Source organism: Phacochoerus africanus, chromosome 1 (assembly GCF_016906955.1).
Source record: "Phacochoerus africanus isolate WHEZ1 chromosome 1, ROS_Pafr_v1, whole genome shotgun sequence".
NCBI lineage: Eukaryota > Metazoa > Chordata > Mammalia > Artiodactyla > Suidae > Phacochoerus > Phacochoerus africanus.
This window is the reverse complement of record NC_062544.1, coordinates 94,190,310-94,197,834: the sequence shown is the minus strand read 5'-3', so window position 1 is coordinate 94,197,834 and position 7,525 is coordinate 94,190,310.

The following is a 7,525-nucleotide window of genomic DNA, read 5'->3' as shown; positions in this document are numbered from 1 at the left end:
ATTGCCAGAATCCTTGGCATTTTAATCGTTTCTAAAGGATTAGAGAATTTTAATTGTTGTTGCTTGGCTCAACTCCTGCTGAGAAATGTGTGTCCTCACAGGAGAAATTGGATTAGTTTTGCTCTTTTGATAGAGAACTCAGAGCCTTTATATGCATATTATCTCATATACCTGTAAAATAACCTGGTAAATATGAATATAATGGCTCTATTTACAGCCTTTATATGTCTCTTGACCCATATTGCTTTGAACCTGTTGTGTGGTTTTCTTTCTATGAACAAGATAGTGTTGGAGTTTGGTCTGACACAGACCAACAGAACATCAAGTCGCTTGTATTTCATACCCTCATAGCATCTGTTGTTGGAAGGGGGGCCACAGAATTTCTAGAATTTTTCTCATATTGCCTTCATGTTACTAAAAAACAGATTTCCTTATATTGCCAAAGGAAGAAATATTGAAGCAAAGTCAGTCAAATCCAGCTTCTAAAAATTTGCATAAGATCCTCACACTATTATAGGGTCATTCTGCAATTCTGAGATTTGAATAGCACTTGCTCCAAGGAAAAGATGAGAGCAATAGTCATATTCCAACAAACAAACAAAAAATCAGGATCAGATGGCTTCACAGGCAATTTCTAACAAACATGAAGAGTTAACATCTATCTTTCTGAAACTCTTCTAAAAAATCACAGAGTAAGGAACACTCCTAAACTCATTTTATGAGGCCACCATCACCGGGATACCAAAAACATTATGATACCACAAAAAAGAAAAATTATAGGAGAATATCATTGATAAACATAGATGCAAAGATTCTCAACAAAATACTAGCAAACTGAATCCAGCAATACATTGAAAAGATCATACACCATGATCAAGTGTGATTTATCTAAGGAATGCAAAGATTTTTCAATATCTACAAATCAATCTGTATGATACACAACATTAACAAATTGAAACATATGATAATCTCAATAGATGCATAAAAAGCCTTTGACAAATTTCAACACTCATGATAAAAACTCTTCAGAAGGTAGGCATAAAGGAAAGCCACCTCAACATAATAAAGGCCATATATGACAAACCCACAGCTAATATCATATGCAACAGTGAAAAGCTGAAAGCATTTTCTCTAAAATCAGGAATAAGACAAGGATGCCCACTCTCACCAGTTTTATTCAACATAGTTTTGGAAGTCCTAGCCACAGCAGTCAGAGAAGAAAAAGAAGTAAAAGGAATCCAAGTTGGAAAAGAAGTAAAACTGTCACTGTTTTCAGATGACAAAATACTATACATTAAAAATCCTAAAGATATTGCCAGAAAATTACTAGAGTTCATCAATGAATTTGGTAAATTCTCAAGATATAAAATTAATACACACAAATCTCTTGCATTTCCATATACTAGCATAAAAAATCAGAAAAGAGAAATTAAAGAAACAATCCCATTTACCATTGTATCAAAAAAAAATACCTAGGAATAAACCTACCTAAGGAGGCAAAATATTTGCACTCTAAAAACTCTAGAACACTGAAGAAACAAATCAAAGATGACACAAATAAATGGAAAGATATACACTACCATGTTCTTGGATTAGAATAATCATTATTGTTAAAATGACTATTTTACCCAAGGTAATCTACAGATTCAGCGCAATCCCTATCAAATTACCAATGGCATTTTTAATCAAACTAAAACCAAAAAAATTAAAATTTATATGGAAACATAAAAGAACTCAAACAGCCAAAGCAATCTTGAGAAAGGAAAAGAGAGCAGAGGAATCAGGCTTCCGGCCTTCAGAGTCTACCACAAAGCTATAGTCATCACAACAGTTTGGTGCTGGCATAAAAACAGAAATATACATAAATGGAATAGGATAGAAAGCCCAGAGATAAACCCATGCACCTATAGTCAATTGATCTATGACAACGGAAGCAAGAATATACAATGGAGAAAAGACAGTCTCTTCAATAAGTGGTACTGAGAAAACTGGACAGCTACATGTAAAATAATGAAATTAGAACATTCTCTAACACCACACACAAAAATAAACTCAAAATGATTAAATATAAGACTGGATAATCTAAAACTGCCAGAGGAAAAGAGGCAGGACATTCTTTGACAGCAAAACCTTTTTGAACCCATTTCCTAAAATAATGGAACTAAAACCAAAAATAAACAGATGGGACCTGATTAAACTTAAAAGCTTTTATACAGGAAAGGAAACCATAAACAAAATGAAAAGATAACCTAAGAATGGAAGAAATTATTTGCAAATACTGCAACAACCAAGGCATTTAATCTCCAAAATGTACAAATAGCTCATGCCCCTCCCCTTTTCCTCTTCCTACTGGTAACCATTACTGTGTTCTCTATATCTCTGAATCTGTTTCTGTTTTGTTACATTAATTCTTTTCTTTTAATTTTTAGGTTCCACATAGAAGTGATAACATACAGTACTTGTCTGTCTCTCTCTGACTTAGTTCATTAAGCATAATTGCTCCTAGGTCCATCCATGTTGTTGCAAAGCTTCACTGTTTTTTTTTATGGCTGAGTAATATTCCATTGTATGTATAGGTACCACGTATTCTTTCTCCATTCATCTGTTTATGGACATTCAGTTTTTTTTTTCCATATCTTATCTGTTGTAAATAATACTGCAATAAATATTGCATTACATGTGCCTTTTTGAGTTAGTGTTTTCATTTTCTTTAGATATATACCCAGGAATAGAATTGGTGAATTATATGGTGATTCTAGTTTTAGTTTTTTGAGGAACTTTTATACTCTTTTCCATAGTAGCTGTAACAGTTTACAATCTCAACAACCAATGTTCCTTTTTTTCCACATCCTCATCAACATTTGTTATTTGTAGACTTTTGAGTGTTTTTATTTTGATGAACTGAGACACTTTAAGTTTCTTTCATATGCTTCGAAGGTTCCTTTGCAGTTCATGAATTATGAAGTGAGAATCTTCTTTTGCTGATTACATATCATTTGTCTGAATCTGTTGAAATTAGCAAACAGATATGGTAGTCAGTAGTCAGATTTCAGGGAAATATTCTGAAATCAAATTCAGCAGGTCAAGCAATCAAAATTCTTCCAACTTCTTTTTAAATCTAGTCTATTGTGGAACAGGGTCCAGTGGGTAGGATTCAGAAGGAAACTTCTCCAGGTTGAGTGGAAATTGTCTGCAAATAAAAGTGCTATTTTACAAAGTCCTTTCATACAAGAATATTTGGAATAGTGCTTGGAAGGGTGAATTTTCAATTATTTTACTAGAAATTTCTTAAATCTTTGTTTTTGCATCTTGAGAGGATGCAGAGATTGGTGGCCAGGCTATTCTTGTGCCTCAAAAACTACAAATTTGTCTGTACAATTACTCTCTTAGCAAGAAAGCTGACCTGCCCATTACTTGCTTCTGGAAGAATAATTTTCTTTTGTTTCACTTTGTACCCTTTTTCAAAAATAATGAAAATTTAATTGCAGAAGTGTTAAGTAACCCTATATTCCTGAACAGATTTAATTGTTAATTAAGGTTTATAAATCGAATAAAATGTAAACACAAATTTCAATCAGTCATACTTGGTATAACCATGTTTATTATTGAGCTCATTAATTAAGTTTAGAATTTCTAGTATGTTAACTTTGTGTTGGGAGGAGCAGTAAATATATAGAATATGCAGAAAAATTTTAAAACCTGGCATCTATTTTATATCATTAGCCCAAATACAGATTCACATTTTCTTTTTTCTTTTCCTTGTCTTTTTAGGGCTGCACCTGCAGCATATGGAGGTTCCCAGGCTAGGGACTGAATTGGAGCTGAAGCCGCTGGCTTACACCACAGCCACAGCAACGTGGGATTCGAGCAGCGTCCGCCACATACACCGCAGCTCACGGCAATGCAGCATCCCTGACCCACTGATCAAGGCCAGGGATCAAACCTGCATCCTCATGTATACTAGTAGGGTTCATTTCCACTGTGCCATGACAGAAACTCCCCAGGTTCACATTTTCTTAAGATTTTTACATTAACTGAAGAGTTAGAAAAGTAGAAACTCTTAATATAGTTATTATTTAATTTAGGAATATCACAATAGTTTTAATAGTAGGTACAGTAGAGCTTAATCATCTTTCTATAAAGCTCTTTGTTTTCTTAAACTGCTTTAGTAATTTCTTTCTTTCTTTCTCTCTTTCTTTCTTTCTTTCTTTCTTTCTTTCTTTCTTTCTTTCTTTCTTTCAGGCCGCATCTGAGGCATTTGGAAGGTCCTAGGCTTGAGATCTAATCAGAGCTGCAGCTGCCAGCCTACACCATAGCCACAGCAACAGCCAGATCTGAGCCTCATCTGTGACCCTCCACCACAGCTCATGGTGACACCAGAACCTTAACCCACTGAGAGAGGCCAGGGATTGAACCTGCAACCTCATGGATACTAGTCAGGTTCCTTACCACTGAGCCACAACGGTTAGACCTAAATTGCTTTAATAATTTTATTTCTACCTTCTCCCACCTCCCTTCTATCCTGGGTTTTTTTTCATTTTTAAAAGTTTTATTGAAGTATAGTTGATTTATAACATTGTGATAATTTCTTATGTGCAGCAAAATGATTCAGTTATACGTATATATATTATTTTATATATACATTCTTTTCCAGATTCTTTTCCCATATAGATTATTACAGATTATTGGGTAATGTTCTCTGTGCTATACAGCAGGGCCTCGTTGGCCAGTCCTTCCATATACTACATATACACCAACCCTAGTTTGTAGAAATATCCCTTGTGTGACAGGATTTACTATGAACTTAGGCTAACAAGCCATTTTTCTTCCTAGTTTTTGATGTCTTTGGGTGAGACTGGAGTTAAAAGACCCCAGTTCTAAATTATATTCCATTACTTTCTTACATTGGGATTTTCCAGAAGACATGGATTCAAGTGAGTTTATTTGGGAAGTGGTCCCGGGAAACCTGGTAGGGGAGTGGGGAAATGAGACAGAGAAGAGAGAGCAGCCAGTACGGGAAACAAATAATCAGAGTTATAAGAGTTCCCATTGTTGCTCAGTGGCTTAAGAACCCAATACAGTGTCCATGAAGAGGCAGGTTCGATCCCTGCTCGCTCAGTGTGTTAAGGATCCGATGTTGCTGCAAGCTGAAGTGTAGGTCACAAAGGAGGCTTGCATCAGGCATTGCTATGGCTGTGGTGTAGACTGGCAGTTGCAGCTCTGATTTGACCCTTAGCCTGGGAGCTTCCATAGGCTGCAGGTGGGGTCATAAGAAGACCAAAAAAAAAAAAAAAAATCAGATTCATAGATAATCTGGAATGTCGTGTCTGGGATGTTTCAGAGTTGTCCTATACGTCAAATAAAAGTAGGAGGTTTTTTTTTTTTCCCCAATTACAAACAACTCAGGGCCTCTCTGGGCATGACCTCCAGGCACTCCTGGCCTACCTGTGATGGCTGGGAGGAAACCCACATGCAGAGAATGATGTGGCCTTGTCCACTGTGTGGTGTCAAGAGTGTGCACTGGAAGTGTCAGGAGGGGGTTACCTGCCCAGGGTCCTGACGTTGTCAGCTTTAGTCTCTCTCAAATTCTAATTGTTCCAAATTAAAGACATTTCCTAATACATAGTTTGACGTGTCCCATTCCATTTGAATGTTTTTTATATCCGTATTTTGGGGTTTTCTCTGAGTTTGTGAACTGGACAAAAGTAAAACCAATATCTTTTACAGTCTCCGCTCTCAGTCTTACATCTTCAGGCCTTTTCTTTGGTTGTGCCTTTAGCCATTTCCAGTGTACTTATTTCCACATTGTATAATCTTTGTGCAATCTTTTTGTGCTTCTCTGAGCCATTTAATGTGGACCTGGAATACCTGTCCCTGCCCTCCAGTGTCCCCAGAGCTTGCTGAATTTGAGGTTCCCATGTTATTTTGCTCTTTCCTTTTGCCTTTGCTTCCTTAGATACTGACTTATTTAATAGAAGAAAGTTCTTTATCAACTCTTGCAGGAAGCGCCTGAGACCATTCTTTATTCTGTATCTCAGCTGTTAGAAAACTGGTTTGTAGGCACTGGACTGATTATGCTGGAAGAGAAGGTCAATAAAATCTTCTTTTCTTTATCTGGTTGGATCCATTATCTGGTGGGTCTTTATTATACTTCTCAAGGAAAATAATCTCCAAATACAGTCCTCGGCTCTGTCTTTTTAAAATCTCTATGTCTTACTTCAATTCCAGTATCCAAAACTGCACACTATCTTCAATGTTCTTTTCAGAGTAGGTTTTAGAACTTGCAGCTCTAAGAAACACTTAGGCTAATTCATCACAGAACACATATTTGGAATTTATGGACAAGTATGTATGGACATATAAGAAGTATGTATAACAAGTATGTATAATAGAACATATAACAAGTACAACAGAACATATAACATATAAAAGACCATAATACAGACCATATAACAAGTATATATAACATCACAGAACACATATTTGGAATTTCTGGACAAGTATGTATGGACATATAACAAGTATGTATAATAAGTATGTGTAACAAGTATATATAGCAAGTATAAGTATATGTATAACAAGTATGAATGGACATGTAACAAGTATGCACATACACATAACAAGTATATGTGGACAAGTATGGAAAACAAGTATGAGCTAATAAAAATGAAAAATTTGTAATTCTTTGAGATTTTTATTGCTGAGTGTAATCCCATTCATATTATTACCCTAGATAATTAAAAGAAAATGTGCTGAAGTTTTCATTGGATGAATGTAGGTAAAGCTGTGTAGGTAGAGATACAGTGAAACAGATCCAACTACTGACTGTACTTCTCAAGTTGAGGCATCTCAGAGCTCTGAGACTCTTAATTGATTTGAAACACTTGAATCTCTTCCAGCTGCTCATAGTTTCCAGACGAAGCCCTCAGAAGGGCTACAAACATCCAGCCTTGTGTTCTCTGCCTCTGACATGTCATCCTGTTCCACCTTGGCTTAGTCCTTACCTCTCAGCTATTTCCTCCGTATTCCCTCTGACCACAGGGCTTTTGCACATGCTATTCCCTCTGCCTGGAATACTCCTTTCCCCACTAGTTCTCTGGTTAACTCATTCTAACCCTTCACTTCTTTGCTAATCATCTGTTGATGGGCACTCGGATTGCTTCCATGTCTTGACTACTGCAAATAGTGCTGCAGTGAACAATGGGGTGCATGTATATTTTTGAATTATGGTTTTCTCCAGTCCTGTTCCTCTTTATATATAATTTTATATCCTGAGACCACCAAATTCATTGATGAACTCTAGAAATTTTCTTGTAGCATCTTTAGGATTTTTAATGTCATCACCGGTGACAGTTTTACTTTTTCTTTCCCAATTTGGATTCCTTTTACTTCTTCTTCTCTGACTGCTGCGGCTAGGACTTACAAAACTGTGTTGAATTAAAGTGGAAGTTCCTGGCCCAGGGATTGGATCTGAGCTGTAGCTGTGAACTATCCTGCAGCTGTGGCAATGCTGGATCTTTAACCC